Source organism: Opisthocomus hoazin, chromosome 6 (genome assembly GCF_030867145.1).
Source record: "Opisthocomus hoazin isolate bOpiHoa1 chromosome 6, bOpiHoa1.hap1, whole genome shotgun sequence".
Taxonomy (NCBI): Eukaryota; Metazoa; Chordata; class Aves; order Opisthocomiformes; family Opisthocomidae; genus Opisthocomus; species Opisthocomus hoazin.
In genome coordinates this window covers 70260133-70280326 of record NC_134419.1, presented here as the reverse complement: position 1 = coordinate 70280326, position 20194 = coordinate 70260133, and the positions used below count along the sequence as shown (strand labels likewise).

At 48.1% G+C, this 20194-nt stretch overlaps 1 protein-coding gene across 18 annotated transcripts in view; it reads right to left on the bottom strand.

Moving 5' to 3' along the window:
- Positions 1 to 20194, bottom strand: part of TCF7L2 (transcription factor 7 like 2) — a 180293-nt gene that overhangs the window by 116788 nt on the left and 43311 nt on the right. The gene's annotated exons all lie outside the window — the stretch shown is intronic.

The following is a 20194-nucleotide window of genomic DNA, read 5'->3' as shown; positions in this document are numbered from 1 at the left end:
AACCATGGAGAGGATGGGACGGGGGGGGAAGGCGGATTTATCGGTCTCAGGAGAGCAAAAACAAGTATACTGGGTTAAGAATATGATCTCATTATTTAATGGATCATCTGTCGGCCTTCTTTCAGCAAATGCACCATGTCAACTCCTCCAGCTTCCCAGTGCTGTATGAGCCCTAAAGACAGAGGTCTACCTCAAAAAGACCCAATACTGTTGGGTCTTAGCATCTATTTTGTCTACTTTTCACCATTTCTGGAAGTCACCATGGATTATTTTCTTCCTGCTCACCATCATCAGGAGAGAAATCTTCTGTTGAACAACCCTTAAGGGATTTGCACAATGCAACTTGTTCAATTACAAGGCCAAACTTAATAAGCTCTCCTGCTGATGATGTCCAAGATGGAGTACAGCCTGGTGCACCCGGGCTCAGCTGTGCTGTCCAGACTTGGGGACAGCCCCACCTTCTTCATGTCATCGACACTGGCCGACACGCTCAGTGTGCGCAGGCAGCGAGTCCGCAGCATAAGAGACTGTTGATGCAAAAGCAAAAAAACCTTAACCACACTTCGAGGAGGAGCAGAACGTTCCCACGGATTTAACCAGCATCATATATAGACTAAAACTTCTACCCTCAGGCATGCATGTCCTCTCGCTAAACTCACTGGAGGAGCCGCTGCACCCCGGCTGGATCCCACAGCCGAGCTCCAGGCTTCCACCAAACAGGTGAAGTCTCGAGCTGGTACCCAGACTGCCGCGTTGTAAGTGCTCCGTTCTGACCAAAAGCAGCCTCACGGGAAACTAGTTAGCCCAAATATACTTCCGTGCAGCACATTAAATATGATTTCAGTCCAAGCTTTTCTCTCCACATGGTGCTGCACCGTGCCAGTTCGGCATACTGGTTAATACGTGCTCTCTAAAAGCCCTGTATCGCGCTGAAAGAAATGCGTACCGCCACATGCCTTCAGCCCCCTCCCAGAACCAAGAGAAACAGCTGTACACATAGATCAGGCCACTGCAGAAGATCCTATTTAGCACTAGACTCCGGTTGACCTAACAGACCTATTCTTAGAAAATATCTAGAGAAATAGTTATGTTTACCCATTCTTTTTTTTTTTTAAGAGGAATCTTGAAGGACAACCACACACAAACAACCCCCGCTGCCCCAGGCGAGCAACGGAAGCCATATCTACGTCTCCATGAAGGAAGGAAGGAGATCTGGTTCCATGCTTTCAGCACATCACTATCACATTTGCTCACGTATGCAAAACATTTGCTAGCATGCAGGGCCTGTTTGCAGCAAGACCCTGGGCACCGAGGTGACCAAAAGCAGGAGTCAGCAGGAGGATGTATTACCAATTCCCATTGCTTGGAGGGCCTGAGACTTCTGAGCTACCGGAATGCAAATAAACAAACCCATACTCTGGATTTGTGCCCCATACAAGTTCCTCAAGTTCCAAGAAGTCCTGGTTTTATTCATCTTCACATTTGGGATTTGTGCAATGTGGACCAGAATGTTTCAGCACTTCTTAAAAACGAGCAATAAAACCCAAACAAATCAGAGCTAGTCTACTGTAAGCAACATTTCTAAGTCTCACGACGCGATTGTAAGCCTCCAGATATTTGATCACTTGTATCAAATCCCTGCTCTTCAATATAGGTGACCACAACATAAATTTTAAAGTTGAGATGATGTTAAAGTAACTTTCTAACCCTTTGTGGTTTCAAAAAAATGCTTAAAAATGCAACCCAAGTGCACTGAAAATGAACCCAAAACCTAAGCTGAGAGCTTCTTAACTTGCAGGGAAATCTGATGTATTTCAGATTTGCGGATGGCACTACTGAACAAGTCAACTGCTGCATTTTTAGAAGTCCATCAGTTGCCTTAGACACTGATCGTAACACCGCCACATAAGAGGGCACGTGAATTTGCAGAAAGGTTTCTGATGGGTCGCAGCTAACCTGTCAGCTTCCCCTGGTTCTTCCAACCAGCTGGTGAAGTATTTTTCCCTTCTTCCAAGGAAAATGTCCTCACAGGATGTGTGCCTCATGGTACACGGATCTGTTTCAAACTCCGCAACCATTTCGGAGAGTGAGAAGTTACTGCTACCACGGCTACAGCACGTACAAGAACCTGCCAGCTCAACAGTGGCGTTTCGGAAAACAGCCACTAAGCCGTTACCCACCAAAACAAACCAACCACCCTCATTTTTCCATGACCACTCCATGGTCACGAGCAACCCTGGAATATTCCTACAACCGTGACAAGCCATGAAGGAGCTCAAGTCAGCGGTTGTCCAAAAAAACAGGCCAAGAAGTGTGTGGGCTTCTCCAAGACGACCCCAAAGGCTCACTGAGAGGCACTGACATAGCAGGAGAGCAAGCTCATAGCAGACCCCGTCCAGTCAGTAAGCATTGCAGGGATTACGAAGCCTTGAGGACCGTCAGTTCTGCTGGTTTTTCCTAGCAATAAATTCCCTTAGGAGAAACAGAGCAAGGAGGTAGGGTTGCTCCTGCTCAGTCTCACGAGAGCCTGTACTTTCGGCGTGGGTGCTCCCACACCAGTCTGACCAGCCTAAGTACAAGATGAAAGTTTCAGAAGATCCTACTGCTACTTTGCTTTTCTGCTTTCAAAACCCTTAGCTTGGACTCTCAGCAAGCTCCTTCTCTTACCCACCCCTGCCAAAGAGGATCCAAGAAGTCCTACACAGTGCAAAGCCTAAAACGTAGCCAAAGCTGCTTCTCCTCTTAGACAGGCACGTGGAGCCCAGCAGGAACGGTCCAAGCCCAGAGGGCCTGGCGCTGCACACAAACACACATGCAGATGGCTTCCATGTCCACCGGTGGGTAACACACCAGTGGGGGGGGATAAAATAAAAAACAGCTCCCATGGAAAGCAGTAACGTGCAAGCGTCAATAAAACAACTTCCACGAGCTCTACCAAGTGGCCAGGCTCCAGAGAAGCATCCCGGCCCCACCAAGGGCGAGATGTTCCATCTGCCAGACAAACAGCGAGGGCCAGCGCCCGCCGCCAGCGCCTGCATCGAGCTCACGAACCCGCAGCTTCAACAGCGGGACGTTTGCAAACGAAAAAAAAAAAGCCCAACTTGCCGGCTTCAGAACTCCAGTCTTGTTGATAAAGTATGAAATATTAGCATTGTTTAAGGTGACGAGCCTGACTCAAGGCCTCCTCATCCAAGAATTGTCATGCCTGTAACACAATATTGATGTGGTGGCTTATAATTCTTACTTTACATAAAAGCTTCATTGTGTGCCAAATTCAATCTCCACAGGCTACCTGAGCCACAGATTTTTACGAGTCTACATTTCAGCGCTGCGAGCCTACAATACACATAATTTTCAATTACGTTAGGGCAGAACAGGATCACTGCCTATATAACATTACTGGTTGGAGGAAATGAGACTCAGCCCTACTGCCGAGCGGGCTAACTGGATCCAGATGGCGGGACGGGTGAGGCAGCCGGCCGAAGAGCGACGTCCCCTCCACGGCTCCGTCTTCCACCAGGGACAGAGCGAGACGCCAAGCCATCGCCGGGCATGGGAGCCGGGAGGGGAGGATGCTGGAGTGGGGGGTAGCTGCCTCACGGTGAGAGGGGGGCGAAGGAGGAGGAGGAAAAGACATGATTGCTTTCGCAGGTTTACTACCACTTGCCCTACACCGTGATATTCTTATTAAAGAGGAGAAAAATTAAGTCCTGTTGCAGCGGAGAGGTAAATCCTTTCCTTCCTCAAGCAACTAAATAGCAGGAAATCCTCTTCTCTCGGCCCTAAATGCAGATTTGAGCCAGACGGTTCCTCTGATTTGCAAGGAGTCCACAAAAATCCAAAGCCGACTTTCCCAGCCTTCTGACACTGCTTTTGCATTCCTGCACCAGGGGGAAGGGTAGGAGGGAGGGAAGTTCCCACCATCCTGCTCCTGCGAGCGCTGGACACACGCTCGCTCCTCTCCTGCTTCTGCGTCTCACTGTGGAAATTAGGACTTGCCTGTACAAACATTCAACTTTTCAACAAATTAACTCTAACAAATCTGCGCAAATTACTTCAGAGCAAAACTGCTGAAATGAGCTCTGCTGGCCTGCTTTTAACATTTTTTTAAATAATGTCATCTTGGCGTAAGTATTTCATTCCCTGTTTAACAATATGATCTGATGGGGATCATTAGCATGTGTGTGTTTTTTTTTAAAAAAAAAAAAAAGTTTTATGGCAAGTCTCAGAGAGCTTAAGCAAAATAATTGTTAAGCTCCAGGCCTCCGCACAAAAATTAAAACACGTATGGGGCGAGCATACTTGAGAGAAACCAAAGCTTTTAAAAAGGCTGTTAAATTGTCAGCACAAGGGAAAAGGCAAATGATTTGAACAGCCCAGATTTTTTTCCTGCAGAAGGGGAACAAAAAAATAAAAAGCAAACCCACCAACCTGCCACCCTACCCTAGCCTCCACTCCTACGAGCATCACCTCCCATCTGCAGCCAGAAGGTCCTGTAACACCCGGACCCACCGAGAGCAGCTCTGCACGCCCACCCCCCAAACACCCCCCAAAGCAGCTGGGCACCAGCAGGGCAAACAAACACCTTCCCCTCCATTTCACAGCAGACTTGGCCAAAAGCAGCTCAAACGCACATCCAGGAGTGGAGGGGTTTGGTGGAAACTCTCCCCCGCGGCCAGCGGCCACCGGCCGGGCTCGCAGCGGCGAGGCCCCAGTGGAAGGGATGGCATGGGGCTCGCAGGTGCTTCCTGCGCCGGTGGCCAGCCTGGACCTGCGTCCTTGTCACGCTATTGTTTTCACGGCTGGAATGCCCTACCAGTGATGACCCACAGCATATAAATACATAAAAGCAATTAAAAAAAAAAAACAAAACACAACACAAACCCAAAAACCCGCTGTATTTTTCAACGGAGGGAAAGCTGCACAACACTTCCCAGCTCAGGTTTCCTGCAGCTGGTGCTTATTAGCTCCCAGGAACTGAAACAAGCAGGAGCAGGGCTCCTGGAGTCAGAATCGTAAGAATCATAATTTGGAAAAGACCTCTAAGATCATCGAGTCCTGCCACAGGCCTCCAGTACCTCCCCTAACCATGGGACCACATCTCTCCACCTTCAGAGTCTGCACCTTCTCCCTGGATCTCGACATGCCACGCAAGTGGAAATATTCCTGATCCTAGTTTTGCCGTTAGTCTCTCCCTTGGCCAGTGCTGCAGAATCACATGCAGGAACACACCTGGACATCAACTCTGAAGCTCTGGAGTTTCTCCAATATTTAGCTAGAGACTCTTTGGGGAAGGGGCATCTTGACAAATTTTAACCAGAGATAACCCAGCAGTAACACAGGAGAGCGCAGTGCTGAGGGGAGGGCTGAGAATTATGGGGAAGGCGACAGCAATGAAGACGGAGCTTAACAAGAGTAACTGCTCTCTGTGGACAAGAAAAATTCTTCCAATAGGATACTCATCTTGGTACCTACAAAGAAAGGTCTGCAACCTACTAGTGTCCAGAAGGCAAAGCCTCTAAGGATTTAAAAGTAGACCCTCAGCTTCTGCTCCATCCCTTAACTCACCTCCACCCCTTGTTTTTGCTGTCAGTTATCACCTTGTTAGTAGAGGTCTGCAATGTGAAAGCAAAATCTGAAGGGTTTATTTTAAATAACCGAACGAGACTGCTGCAGGAATTTTAAAAGGGCCTCCTATTTCTTGCAGATCTGCAACGTCTGGAATTTTTTGTACAAGAAGTAATGGACACCACCCACCATGTTCAGCCCTTCTGCAGAATACGTAATGTAGCGCGACGAGGCACAGGGGAGCTGCTCCAAATGAGAGCGACGAGGCTCATTTCAATGAGACCGATCCTTTGCACACAAAAGATTTCCCCACAGCATTCAAGAAATGAAAGCACGCAATTATAAAACACGGAAGTATTTATCACATATCTCCAGTTCTTTTTTTTTTTTTAAACTATTATCACCCTGTAACTATTGCAACACTGAAGAAAAAAATTAAATAAAATGCATAAATAGGTAAAAAGCGGCACCAAAAAAAAAGCAATTGGTGAGTGTTGTGTACCTGCACAGGCCCGTGCACGTGGGGCACTAAGTCCTCTTCCCAATTTAAAATGTCACTTCTTCACCAGCTTTGGTATCAGCCAAACCATCTTGTGATATATTTCTGAACAAGACACTTCTAGTACCTTGAATTTCCCCGTTATTGATAACTTGAGTGACCTTGTCTCCTTCCTCTCCAGTAAAACACAACAGTCCCTGAAGTGGGGGCCTTGAGCTGCCCGTTTTAGTATTTCGCCTGTGCCTCTGCCACACCGCTGAAGCGCTGCTAGGGCATCAGGCAGGAGAAGGCAGAGTCCTCCACAGCCTGAAAGCTACAGAAACGCGTTGGTGACTGAACAGTTTGAGATCCTCTCAAAGCAGGGATGCCTGAAAGCCAAAATCCAGCAATCTGCAAGTGCCTCACTGAAGGCATGGAGCAATCTCAGGCGACGGGCAAAGAGGACCCCCCTTTTGGGGTGGAACAAGGCACAGAGAAACAGCCTGAGCCCCACGGGCACCTCAACGACTGCGGTTCCTCCTCGGGCGAGCAGTCAGACCAAGCGGAGATGGACGAACGGCCCAGAACCTTTGGATCAGTTGCCTTCTCCTGACCTGATCTCCAGGCTCCATGCCCTTGCAGCGTACACAGCTCTTCCCTTGCACCCCAGAGGAGATGCAATAGAAGAGCTACATCCCACTATTACTGCTGCATGTCACCCCTACTTACATGGGTTTTTGTACACACAGTGAGAAGGGCACAGAGGAGGCTGCCATGGGAGAGAGCTGCAGAATAACCAAAAGCTTCCTCAAAAATTATTGCCTATGAAAGTTCAAGCAAATTCAGATAATTATTTGATCCTTCTGACACAGACGAAAGGTATTCTTGCCATCAGTTCTACTGAAATACTGAAATAAAATAAGATTTTTTGCTTCTAATGAATGCAAGGTCGGCAGACTACAGTTGAGCAGGACACTGACACTAAGCATGAAGAAGCTAAGTAAAGTCTAATCAGCTACTGCTGGAATTAAAAAAATCATTTTTTTAGCTTTACAAGAGGAAGAGTGTTCATGTGACACAGAAGTACAGCATTTCTTTCTGCAGTTCACATGGTATCTCAGCAAAACAACTGCAGGCAGTGTTTCTTGATCCTGGGTGGAACTTGGGAAAGTACCACGACTTCCTTCACATCTAATCTGCAAGCCCTCACTGCACAAACCAGCAGGCTGGCCGAGTCCTATTTGGATGTCTACAAAGTACTGTTCCAAAAGACAGGCACAAATAAAAGCGTGATTTCAGTCGAGGAACAAGAACAAACTTCTTATCTACTTACTTCAAGCCAGTAAAATAGCAACTTCTTCATCTTTAAACTACTTTCCCCAGATTTTCTTTGCAACCTGTTCTGTTCCACTCAAGCACAGAGTTTCCATTAGAGAAAGAATGGGACAGTCATGAAATCTCAACAAAGTCTTTCTGTAGATACAGCTTGTTTAGACTCAAAGCTAAACCAGCCTCCAAGACTCACCGAACAATTTGATGTACAGACCCACTTTTAATTTCTCTTCCTGGCAATCTCCCAGAAAGTGAGAGAACAATTGGTAACCAGTGTTTGCATGGAGTCCAAGAACGCATTTTATGGTCTATAAAATATAATTCCTTTCCTCCCCATTAAATAAAGACAGTAAAAATATCTGACAGCACTGTAGAGACGGAGATCATGGCACTGAACTACCTCCATTGTAACAGAAGGGCTGCTCCAGGGGAACCTTGCCTCCCTTAAAACTTTCCAGCTCCGTTAAGAGCATAACTCCATTCGTAAAGGAGGCAATACAACTTTAAGCTTTGCAACTACCTTTTTAAAAAAAAACCCCAAAATTTTAGTGAAAAACAAGAAACTCCAAAACAAACCAAAACAAAAGAGCTCAGTGATCAACCAGCCTGCTTCTGCTTTAATATAGCAGAAGATGCCTGCCCTGTCCTGCTTCCCCCTTGCCCCACGATGTGGGTCTGAGGCCCAGGACAGTGGGGTGGTGTGAACAGGAAGAGGGGCTCTCCACAGCTCACCCCCATCTTCCCCTGGCTTCCACCACTCAGAGTCTGGAACCAGGACAACGGGGTGATGTGAGCAGGAGAGGGGCTCTCCACAGCTCACCCCCATCTTCCCCTGGCTTCCACCACTTGGAGTCTGGAGCGGGAGGTACGCGTTTCGTAACAACAGGAAGCATTAGCCACGCTCCTCTGGTACCCTGGTGGTAATGCCCACCAGGAAAGTCATCTCAATGCAATCAGGACACAAAATGGCTGCTGAACTGGTACTGTTTTCCATTGAGTGTAGGTGCATGTGAAGATAAAAACCAGAAAGAGAAGACTATCTTTGTGTGAGTAGGGGAGTAAGACCTATCTTGGTGCAAGTCCACACAGTCCTGGATCAGTGCTACCTGCCTTCCTCATCCGTTACCATCACCAGAGAACAACAGCTGCCCAGTCCGTTCTCCCCACGTGTTTCCTATTTGTGGAGGAGGGAAGGAAAAAAGTCTGGTTTGGTTTCTTACAGTGTGGAAAGGTGGAGGAGGAGGGTCAGGGCTGTCTGCAGCAGCAGGCTGGCTGCGCGGCGGTGGCCCTCGGCCAGGCAGCACCGTGCCCCGGTACCACGACACCGAGTACGGGCGGCTCGTCACACACTTTCTGTGAGGAGCCACACGAGTTCAGGAGCCTCAGTGCACAAAATCTGGACAAAACGGGGTTGATTTACAAAGCGCTCGACACCTCCAGCTATCCGAAGCCAGCAGAGGCGAGACAAGGGTGAGACAGGAGAAGGAGGAAGACTCCAAAGGGGCCTCCCAGACTGTCTGGGTTGGGTTTGGGATTTGGGTTTTTTTCCCCACTCTTTGATCCAAATTCTCACCTCAGGATGTGCGAAGTACCTGCAAACGAGAGGCGCGGGCGGGTGGGATTCCAGAGCGAAGGTGCTACAGCAGAATTTAACTGTTCGCTTGTTATTGTAATGTCACCCTAACGGGGTTTTTACTGAAAGAGTCATTTTTTCTCCCACTGTTGGGTAAGTGAAACTCATGACTCGAATCACTACCACAAAAATTCCTGTCGATGTAGCAATTTTGGGTGAACTGCTGGGAGCCACTCTCTAGTAAACCCAGCAAATTTCATAGCGAATTTCCTGTCGCCTCCCTTGTGGTTCCCACCAGCGATTGGGGCTTCGATGCAACCAGGGGTTACTGCAGAATAGATGGCTCCGAGGGTTTCAGGCCCTGGTGAAAACCAAGAACTTGCAAAATTCTCTTTCCCCAGGGTTCGTAACTTTTGTCTATCTTTTTTGTTTTTTTTAAACTTACCCAAAAAGTTAACTCAAAAATGTAACCTAAAGGCAACCTCAGGAAAAAGTCCTGCAGATAACACTGAGACCAGTAATATTCTGACCTCCTAAGAGAAGCTGGGAAGGTTGCTGTGAAGGTTATTTTGTTTTTCAGAAAGCCTGCCCTGGGAGAAAAGAAAAAGAAAAAAAAAAAAACAACTTTCCACTGCATCATATCCCGGTCCACATTCCTCGCCGCAATCTTTTAGCTCAGCTGCGTGGAGATGTCTTTGAAGGATGTAAAAGAGGTCGAGAGTCCCCTCAGCTAATTGCGCTGGCCGAGAAACAAAACTTGTGGGCTGGGGTAGGATTTGTGTCAGACTGACCTTCTGCGAGACCAGCTACTCCTCCGAATAAAACCCTCCCGCGGCCTCCGTCAGAATCCTCCTGCCACTCAAGTATCATCTTGCTGTAACAAATTACTCCTAACCCAGGATTACGGCTCTTTCCAAATCCCTCCTAGAGAGCCGGGAAAGCAGCGTTCCCTCCCCGGGTTCAGCACCAGTTGCTTCACCTATCAATAAATAATTCTCCTATTTGCTTCTGCAACGGCATCAGTCCGTGGGGCCAGCAAGACCGCTCGCACCCATTTTCCTGCCAAACACAAGCTGGACGCCTCTATCGCCCATCAGGAGAGGAAAAGACGAAGGCTTGCCCTCCGACAGCCGTGGAAAAGGCATCCCGTCTGGCCAGAGGCAAAGCTGACTCCTGGTTAAGCAGGAAGAATTATATTTAGGTGGAGGACTAAGTGAATCATTTGGGATGAAAGCAAAAGCAAACAAATGAAGTATTCACTAAATCTGTGCTGTCACCTCTTGTTCCTGGGCAGCCACCCCGTGTATTTATCTTCTGGTTTCCTCCAGCACCACCAAAACAATGCAACATGCATTTATGGTATTTAAATGAAGTATTTTTAAAATATTCTTAGTTGAATCATCAGCCACATAAACACTTCCTCAAGAACAAATAAAACATTGGTTTTTTCTTAAAGGAGATGCAGATAGAAAATATGTTAAAACAAATACGGTACAGCATTAACACCACTATGAATTATTTTTCCCCGATTTCAAAGGCACCCCAAGGAAAACAGGTCCGATTCCTGTAAAATCTAAATAAAGATGTGGCATGCCTCCAGAAAGGCTTTCTGAGTTTTCAAGTAATGGTAGGTTATCCATTAAATTTAAACAACTTTTGTTGAATTGGCCTATTTCAGGGACACAGATGTACAAAATATACTACTGGAACTTTTGGAGAAACGTTCTTTTTATTTGTTCAGAGAGACAAATTTTCCTCAGTCAAAGCAGCCATACGGGCATACCCACTCCCTGAGCTAAAGGAACTAGAAACAAAATCAAACAGCACAACGCACTGACACAAAATAATCCTTTTGGTTTTAACAAACTGGGGGGGGGGGGGGGGGGGGGGTAGAAAAAAAAAGGAAATCCATTTTTTTAAATAGCAAATTGAAATCATACACCGCTCCGTGTAGCTATAGGAAAAAGAAAAAAAAAAAAAACAGGTTTTCTTCTGCATAGGGAAAAATGCAACATGCAGGAGTCCGCATTTTTCCTCTGTTCTTGCGGAGGTGGAAGAGGTTGGTTTCGGAGAGGCGAGGGTGGCTTTGCCGCAGCGAACCGGCGGCCGACACCTCAGCGAAGGCCGAAGCCGTGGCCCCGGGGAGCGGAGCCCGCGCTGCCCACAGCCCCGCTCCTCACGCTGTCAGGCCGCAGCCCCAGAGTTAAAACAAAGGAGTCATCAGAGCAGCCCCGAGCGTATAAATCTGTAAATAGCCAAAAATGTTGCTCTTGTTGCTAAATATAGCGCAGGCATTTTGAACCGGCTGGCCCGCAAGGCAACTTTCGTATTTATTTATTTAAAGGACCGTGCTTTGGGAACACTGAGTTTTTTTAAGCCCGTTCATGTATATTATGCTCCCTCTCTCTCAATATGAATATGCCAAAAAAAAAAAAAAACAACAATTAAAGGAACTTAACAAGTACTAGAAAAACAACTTCCACTTGAAAGAGCCAGAAAGCAGAGTGGAAAGACGTATTTGGCTTTGTGGTGGGAGCGAAATCTCCTGCGAGGATGGTAAATCAGGTTCACACAGAGTTAAATGCAGAACAGCTTCAACCCCGCCGCTCTGACAGAATGAGCAAACGCCCCGGCTCCCTGCAGGAGTTCTCCCCTGGATCTCCCTACGGGATCTCTCCCCAGGATCGGGCACATCCCTGCGCAGCCATCGGGAGGGAGGGATGGAGGGCTGCTGCGGCAGGGCCGTCCCGGAGGAGCGGGGACCCCGGCAGCCCCCCGGCCGAACGCCGCGTTCCCAAGGAACAGACCAAAGGGGGATGCGCAGCAGTTCACCCTCCCAGAGCCAGCACGGGGCACCCCATTTCCTACCAAACCCTGGGAGCTGGGCACCAGCTCACACTTCGCCCTTGCAGGAGGGGGAGAGCTGGGGGTGCGACCGGCCCGTGCAGGAGGCGAAGGCAGCGATCCCTGGCGAAGGCTCCGGGAGCCGACAGCCCAGCCCTGGACCACCCCGGAGCCAGCCTCCCAAAGAGCCCTCGCCGATGGGCTGGGGATGCCCTGACAGCCCAGGGTGCTGGGGCGGTGGCAGGGACCCCGAGGGGACCGGGGGTCCCGCAGAGGCTCGGGGCAAGGACGGGGTCACACGCTGACCCCCATGGACCCGCTGGGAGAGCCACGGCCAAACTGGCGGCACTGGAGCTGCCACACGCCTGCGCAAAGTGCCCTGGACCCACAAGTGTCAAATGTTTTAGGTTTTAGCCTTACCTGCAACTGATAAAAAACAGAAGCTATTCGAGGTTTGTTAAAGCTGGCTTAGGGGGGAGGAAAAAGAAAAAAAAGAAAAAAAAAAAGGAAAAAAAGGAAAAAAAGGCTTTTTCTTAGCAGGGCGGGGGGTGGAAGGGGCTGCGATCGACAGCTCCACTAGCCAGAGGCACTTTGCAAGGAGGAAAGTAGAACTCAAGATGTGGGCAGGCCTCAGGTTTCAGAGCCTCGGGGCACATCCAAGAGACACCAACCTATTTACTGAACAGCCAGGAAAGCAAAGGCTCCAATCTCACAACGTTTTATAATCTTATTGTGGACACTTATATTTCATAAATCCTCCAGGTTGAAGAGACTGGAGTGGGGAGCGACACACCAAGCCGCGTTCGCTGTCTGGTGGGGTTCTGAGAGGCGATTGTGGTGTTTTAAAGATGAGGTAGGATGATTCCATACAAGGGTAATTATAAATTAAGCAAGTGAAGATCAATGAGCTCCCTTTCATAGCAATAGGTTATTTATTTATTTTAAAAATCATGACACAGCATTTCTGTTCTATTTCCAAGTCAAATTTGTCCTAGGAGGAATCACAGGAAGAAAAAGCAGGTTCCTGAACAGATTTTTGAGAGCATTAACAGACTGAGAAGTATCTGCACAGGACCGTAAGCTGAAGTCCTTGTTTCCACACGCCGCACAGCTAACCCGAGAACCTCAGGAGGGACCTTGTGTCTCACCAGACCTGCATGCAAAAGGTCATTACGCTGCTCCCACAAGGGAACTTACCTCTCACATGTAACATCAGGCTTATTAAACAACGTGCGATGATACAATAGCTGCTAACCTACTGAAAATTATTGTTCTTTTCCTCCTGTCCCTCCATAAGCAACACGGGGATTTGAAACGTATTGTCCACATCACTTGAAGGGCTGAGGGAATTCCAACCGCCCTGCCCTCCCTGCTCCTCAGGTGATCCCTCCCAGGGAGGATTTCCAGTGAGAGCTACCAGGGGTAGCCCACGTACTGCAGCAAAATTCCTCTGACTGTGTATGGGTTTAATCAGAATAATTAGTTGCATTCTGTTAAAAAAGAAAAAGGAGAAAGATTTATCCTCCTGCATGCTAGACCAGTAACAGCAGAGGAGAAATACAGGACCTCAGTGCAATCATCCACCACCTCTTCCAGCCGTCCAGGAAAAGATGGGCAGCTCCTGCAAAACCTGCTTCAGGCTGTCATTCTGTGGAGCTGGATGTTTTGCCATCGCTTCTAAATGATAATTGGCTCGAAAATTAACACGCCTCGCTGTCCCTGCAGAAAGAGCCCTGTGGTCTCATCCAGTGGGGTCATCACCCGCCGGAGCATTCCGCGTTTCCTCGAGAGGGCACGAATGTCCTGAACTCCCACACGCTTCAGAGCAGTGAATTCACTCAACAGGGCAAAGTATTCAGCTCAGCATTTTTCCAAGAGGCCGTACGGACTTGGGTGCCTGACTGGCTTTGCTGCTTTGTGAATCCCATCCCTTGCGCTGGTGAGACCCACACCAAAGCTCTGCTCAATATGTCAAAGATTTGCAAAAATATGGTGACTAATATCTTTTTTATCAGAAGTTAGAGTCGTATCACTCTTGAAGTAATTTTAAAGCTCTCCTCTGAGTTTATTAAGGTCATTAAGTTTTCTCCTCATCTAAGTCCCTTATTTCATTCCAGGACGAAGAAGAACACGTCCCTGCCTGGGGACTAACGGTGTCCTTGGTGCAGCTCTCATACAAATGTGTTTGAAAACCAGCGGAGCCCTTCGGTTTTACTTTACTATGGAGCTTAACACTCACATCAATCATTCCACATACGTACACACCAGAATACACTGCAGACAAGCCCATATCCTACCAGTCGCGCATAATGATGCTTTAAACTTGTAAATACAGTACGTCAGGCCAACTCAGCCACCAGCGTCAAGCGTCGCAGTGAAGCTGCTGGAACGCTCAGCATTTTGCCCCTCAGAAACTCTGATTCCAACATCATTACCACCAATGCCAAATTATTAACGATCTGTGACTATCCTGTGCTGCCTAGCATCTTTCACCCCACATCCCAGCACATGCAGAAACGGGCCTGGCTGTGCACCATCATGCAAAACAGTACACAGTTCCCCACCTTATCTGCAGTACTTTGAGGGGGGGAGGAAAAAAAAAGAAAAAAAAATATCAAAGGAACCTCCACATACACTCAGATAACAGAGGCCACCAATATAGCAGAAGATGGCAACAGAAAAACGGATGGAGCAGCCATTTGCCCACACACGTGAGGAGAATTTCAAACAGAATTGGGAAGGGAATTAAAAAAAAAAAAAAATACCTGGCACAGGGAAATCCACACTGTACACTTGGGCAGGGAGTGGTTAGAGATTTTTTTAATCATCATCATTATTATTAAAAGAAGGGGGAAGGTAACTGTTTGCCAACAGACTTCAGCTTAGTCATTTTGAAAATTGAGAAAACTGAGAAATGACGAAGTGCAGGCAAGCTGAAGGACAGGGCTGCAAGGGTGCGTATGCAGCCACCGCCGGCCGTTTGTACCACCGAGTAAAGCGGCTGCCCAGCCAAGCATCCCGCTTCTTTCTCCCGTGCAGGAGGAATTTAAGAAAGACAAAAAAAAAAAAAAGTAACAAAATAAACCGACAAGCCTGCCCTTCAGTAGGGCCTCGATTAATTGGGAATGCAAATGAAGCCCTTCTGCAGCAGCCGGGTCCATTTCCAGGGAAATGCGTGCGCTCGCCTCTGTTTACTCCGGCTCCAGCAATGCAGCACAACCTTCAGTCAAGCTATTAACTTGAACGTTGAACTTCACAGCGCTGGCTGTCTTTCTCAGCCATTCTTTTGATGTTACCTCCAAAGCAAAAGATCAAAGGCTTTGAGTGTGGTGAGGGGAAGTCCCAGGCTCTTAGCCTACCAGCCTGTGATATATGTTAAAATCCCGGCCAAAAGAGAGAACGAAGGGAAAAAGAAAGGAAAAGCTAGCGAAGAAAGCATCCTCACAGAGCGGTGACACGAGGAAGAGGCGCCGCAAAACCCACGTGCCGCATCTCCCCGGGTTCACCACCCCAGAAACGGGGCTTGTCCCTCCGCCCTGGCGCTTTCGGGCAGCCCCGGGTCGCTCCCCAAACCTGCAGCCTCCCATCACCCCTCCTGCCACGCAGCCGCAGCTCGCACGCTGCCCGGCGAGGCGGCAGACGCGTGCCAGCAGCGTGTCCCTGACGAAGAAAGCATCCCCGGCGAACCCACAAGCTATGCAGGACAGGGAGAGATGGTGCAGGACCACGGCTCGGCAAGACGCTGGATTTCCACGTCCGCCACGGGCTCCTGGGCCACCCTGAATGAGTCACGCAAAAGCAAACCCTTCGCCTCGGCCTTCCCGCTTGTAAAACGTGGGTAATATCGCCCTGCCAGGACAACAGCCTATTCTTCGCCGCGGGGCCCCGAGAGGCGGCGGCGGTGCCAAAGGCCACGCTGCGATCTGCGGGGTCCGAGTCCACGCAGCCCCTTGCTCACGCAGCAGGCGAAGCCCACGGCGCCGATGGTCGCAGGGACAGGCAGCTCCCATCGCCCCGGGCAGGCGGGCACGGGGACAAGGCTTCGCCTGTCGCCACCGTCCCCCCGGAGCAGGTCTGGACGCCTGTGGGAAGGCTGGTCCTGCAGGAAGACATCGAGGAAGCGACCGCTTTGCCCTTCCCTCGGCCTCTTCTGGGTGGGGTTTCTCTGTTTGGAGCTTTGGGGGTTTTTGTTCTGGTTTTTGCATTACTTTTATTTTAGCCATGTGTTTGGAAGGGGGCGATCTGTTTTTTATGTATATAATTTTTTTTATTTTAAGATTCTGTCCAAACATTTTCCCCTTCCTGAGCCTTTTTTTGGGTTTATTTATATTCCCATAATACACAACAGCATTCCAGATTTAGACAGTGACACTTGGTTGACACGGTCAAAAGTGGATCCAGTGCAGCCTGTCTGCCAAACCAAGCCCCTCATCCATCAGCTGAAGTCCTTTCACTGCAGGGTCATGAAGGAATCACGGACTGTTTTTCATTCCTTTCTACCAATGTCCCTCCTAACTCCAGAAACCAAAACCCTCTTAGGCTTGTCAGCTCCTCCTCTTCCCCACCCCCGTGAATTCAGCTCTTGGCATTCACCAGCAGAAAAAGCCAAGGGATTCAAAACAGAAATTCTTCAAAACAGAATTCATGGCATTAAGCAGTAAGTCGGATATTCTGATTTTATTGTACTTTACTTACTCCTACTTAGCTCTAATCCTCACTCCCTAGACAGGGGCTCGGTCTTGCTCTCAGCAAAGTCGATAGGAATTTGGCTATTGACTTCAAGGGACGTGGGATCACATCCTCACATCTGTTGCACAGCGCAAGCAATATGCCGAGAGAAAGAAAAATAGGTGGGGAGAGGGGAAAAAAAATGAGAACGAAAAAAAAAGGAGAGAAAAACCTCAACACTGAACTGCAAAATGATAAATGAGCTTGGATCAGGACTGGAAGTCATGGATGCAGGGGAGCTCCGAATCTGCTAACCACAGGTAACATCACCAATTCCTAGACCAATTCCTCCTTTCCCAAAAAGGCATTTCAAACAATTAGAGGTGAAAAAGGGGGGGAAAAAAAACAAAGAAAGGAAAAAAAACCCAAACCACAACAAAAAGTAACCCTCCAGTCTTAGTTTTGATTAGAAAAGGACCAGCTGGCCTCTCAGGAAAGCTTTTTCACGAGGAGGAATCCCTCAGGTCCCTTCCCAGCGCTCCGCTCCCCGGGGGCTCGGAGCACGCGGCGCGCAGCCCGGGCAGGCACACGCGAGGCGGCGGCAGGACCCCGGGCTGCAGGAGATGGAGCCGATGCAGCAGTGTGAGAAGTCAGGTACTAGTTGCTGCTCCACGGCACGAGAAGGATCCAAAATAAACAAGACCTAGATCTGGAACGTGATCCTGTCCTGCGTCACAGCCCTGCGATAATGCACCAGGAGTCAGGATTTCTTGGCATCGACCACGCTATCAGCTATAAACAAGCCAGTTCTCCAGAGCTACAGGGGACGCAAAGGGAGTTGGGGAGGGAAGGACAAGGCGGGGGGGAAGAAAAAAAAAAAAAAAAAAGCAGAATTATCTGTGTATCAGCCAAGAAACTATACAAAATGTGTATGCAAAGAAGCAACTGCCAAAACTGGGATGGGAAGAAAGAAAATGAGATAATGAAACACATCTTACATGTCTCCTACCTGTGGAGACACCCTTCAAGAACCAGGCATCTTAGCAGAAGAGTTTCTCCTTGTGAGAAATGGTGGGCAGCAATGGTAGCTTACCAAGGCACAGCCCCAAGATGCAGATTCTGCACCTGCATCTCCTTAATAGCACCAAGGATTTCAAAGTCCTCTAAAAAAATTATTAAAAATAAGTAAATACATAACAATCGATCTGGCTCTCCAAAATTCCTGAAGTCTGTTTGCTCTGCGCTCCATGGCAATCAGAACAGCTACTCTCCCTCGCTATTTATACTCCATTTCAAGTCGTGGTTCTTATTACGTGTAGCACATTCACCGTGCCAGAAAAGTCCCTTAGCTTGGAAAAAGCCAGAAAGAGACTGACGAAACTGGGAAGAAAAAGGCGGCAGGGACAGTATTTGGCTAAGAAAAAAAAAAAAAAATTACAGATGACACTTGTGCTCAGCCAGGAGCTAACATAGTGCCTCTTGCCCCCGATGCACCCAAGTGCTTCAGCACCTGCCTAACTTCTGAGCTGCAGCAGCCCCACGGGTTGCAGCGTATTTCAAGTCAGAGGTGCTCCACGACATGGCCAGACCAGTGCTCGCGCGGTGCTGGCCCAGTCGCTAGCGCTTAGTGACTGCACATAGAGCAGGAAGAGCTTTCAAGCCGCACATCAAGTAGCTTTCAAAACCATCAGACCTGCGAAGAGAAATCAATGCAATCTGCTTCTAACTACCCAGTCTCCAAGTTGGGTTTTCATCCCTGAGCCGTCTTCTCGCTCCCCCATCCTGCCTCGATGCAAGATGCCCCAAACGCTCGGGTACCGGCACGGAGGGAAAACCCCAGTCAGAGCGGCGGGATGTGATGGGAACCGGAGGAGAGTGTCACGTACCGCTCGCTCTAACACGCTGTAAAGAGTCACCACCTCCTGCAACACACAGAAATTCTCACAGAATTAAATCCCTTATAATCCCATTTAGCAGAAACAAGGTAGAGCAGTATGCTGGTGCTTAAGACATTTTAGTCTTTAAGAAAGTACGTTTTGTTTAAAAAAAAACAAAACAAAAAAAAACACCTGCTTCTCTTGAAAAGGGCTTGAATGGAAGAAATTTTCAACCCAAGCCAAACTTCTCTGTGAAGGCACTTTTTGTTTGCTGGGCTTTTTTAAGGAAGTTAGAGAATAAACCCTTGAATATTGTCACTCTTCCCAAATATGATTATTTTTATAGCAGCCCATATATGTGCTACTCTTGTTCATACGTACAAATAAATGTGCTGAGCTAATATTAAAACAACTGCCGACTGAAGTGAGACTTGGAAGCATTTTCTACAAGCACACACAAACACGAGCAAAATAAAACGTACGCTGCTTCCCAAATTAAGAGCAGCTAATTGTGCTAACAACCTCTTTCCCACCGGGCAATGCTATCTGTGGTCCAGCAGTCCACCTTCCCTCTCCCCCGCAGCAAATGACCTACCAACTAAGTACCAGCTTTATGCTCCAGTTGGTCAACTGGGTTTTTGCTTAACCCACAGGCGTTTTTCCTATTTCAAAGTTTCTATTAACTCCCTACTGATGTACCCTAAAAGAAATTTTAAGGGCTTGGAAGCACATAAATAAAATAGACTTTGCTGGACCAGCACAGCCAAATGAAAGCCTTTCACCTGCGGTGGTGGTGATAAAAATTTCAGATGCAGCCGCACACATGGCCCCTCCATAGACTCCAGATAGCTGCGATTTCCAGCCATTCAGCAATCTCCTGGCCACTGAGCTGCCTTGGTTACACCAAGACAAGCATCAGGACGGGACCTGGGGTTTGGGCTGGGTGTCTTGGGACTTGGTTTTCTTTTTTTTCTTATTTTTACTTTTGGCTGTAGCAAAGCCCTCTTCAGCTGCAAGGCTGAAAGAAGCTGCTAGCCTGTACAGTGATGATAAGAAACCTGGAAGAGGAGAGGGAGATGGCAAGGAAGAAAATGTGGGAGGAGGGAGTGTGACTTGATGTGAAACCCTGAAGCAGAAAAATAAAGGTCTGCTTCAAAGCTAACGCTGTGTACTAAACCTTCTGCCCCTGTTTGCTCTAAGGCGCACGCCCGACCACAGCCAGGCAGCGCCTGCAAGGTGGGGACTCTCCGAAGAGTGGCCAGAGAGTTTGCTGCTTTACTGACAAAAGTTCAAGCCACTAAAAAATGGATGAGTGCAAAACTGAACCATCCTCCGCAGTGTCACATCAGCAAACCCAGGCAGAGCTGGTTATTTGTCCCTTTCTATCACCCTACCACTAACTTTGCGCAATACAAGTTGATAAAACCAGACCAAAAAAAAAAAAAAATTCAACCCACCTATTGGGTTTGGGTTTTTTTTCCCCTTTTCTTAGGCCCAAAATGTTTTGCGCATCTAAATGAAAGTCCCACTGTCAGGAACTGTTTAACAGCAGATTCTGTTTAAAAACTTACTGCAGAGGCTCAGGTCATGGCTTTCATGAAACCTCCAGCAGTCCACTCTTTCCATAAAGTTCATTTGTCAACAGAACCACCAGTCCTGCTTTCTGCTAACACAGCTTTCTGCTTCAGCCCCCGCACCTGACCAGGCACTGTCTGGTCTACAGAGCCTCGATAAATTAAGCAGTGCCCAGTTGCATAAACGAAATGAATACGTGTACTCATTTAAAGTATACTGACGTTAATGTAAGGGGACCCTGCAGGTAATCCCAAATTTTCTAATCCCTACCGCTTTCCA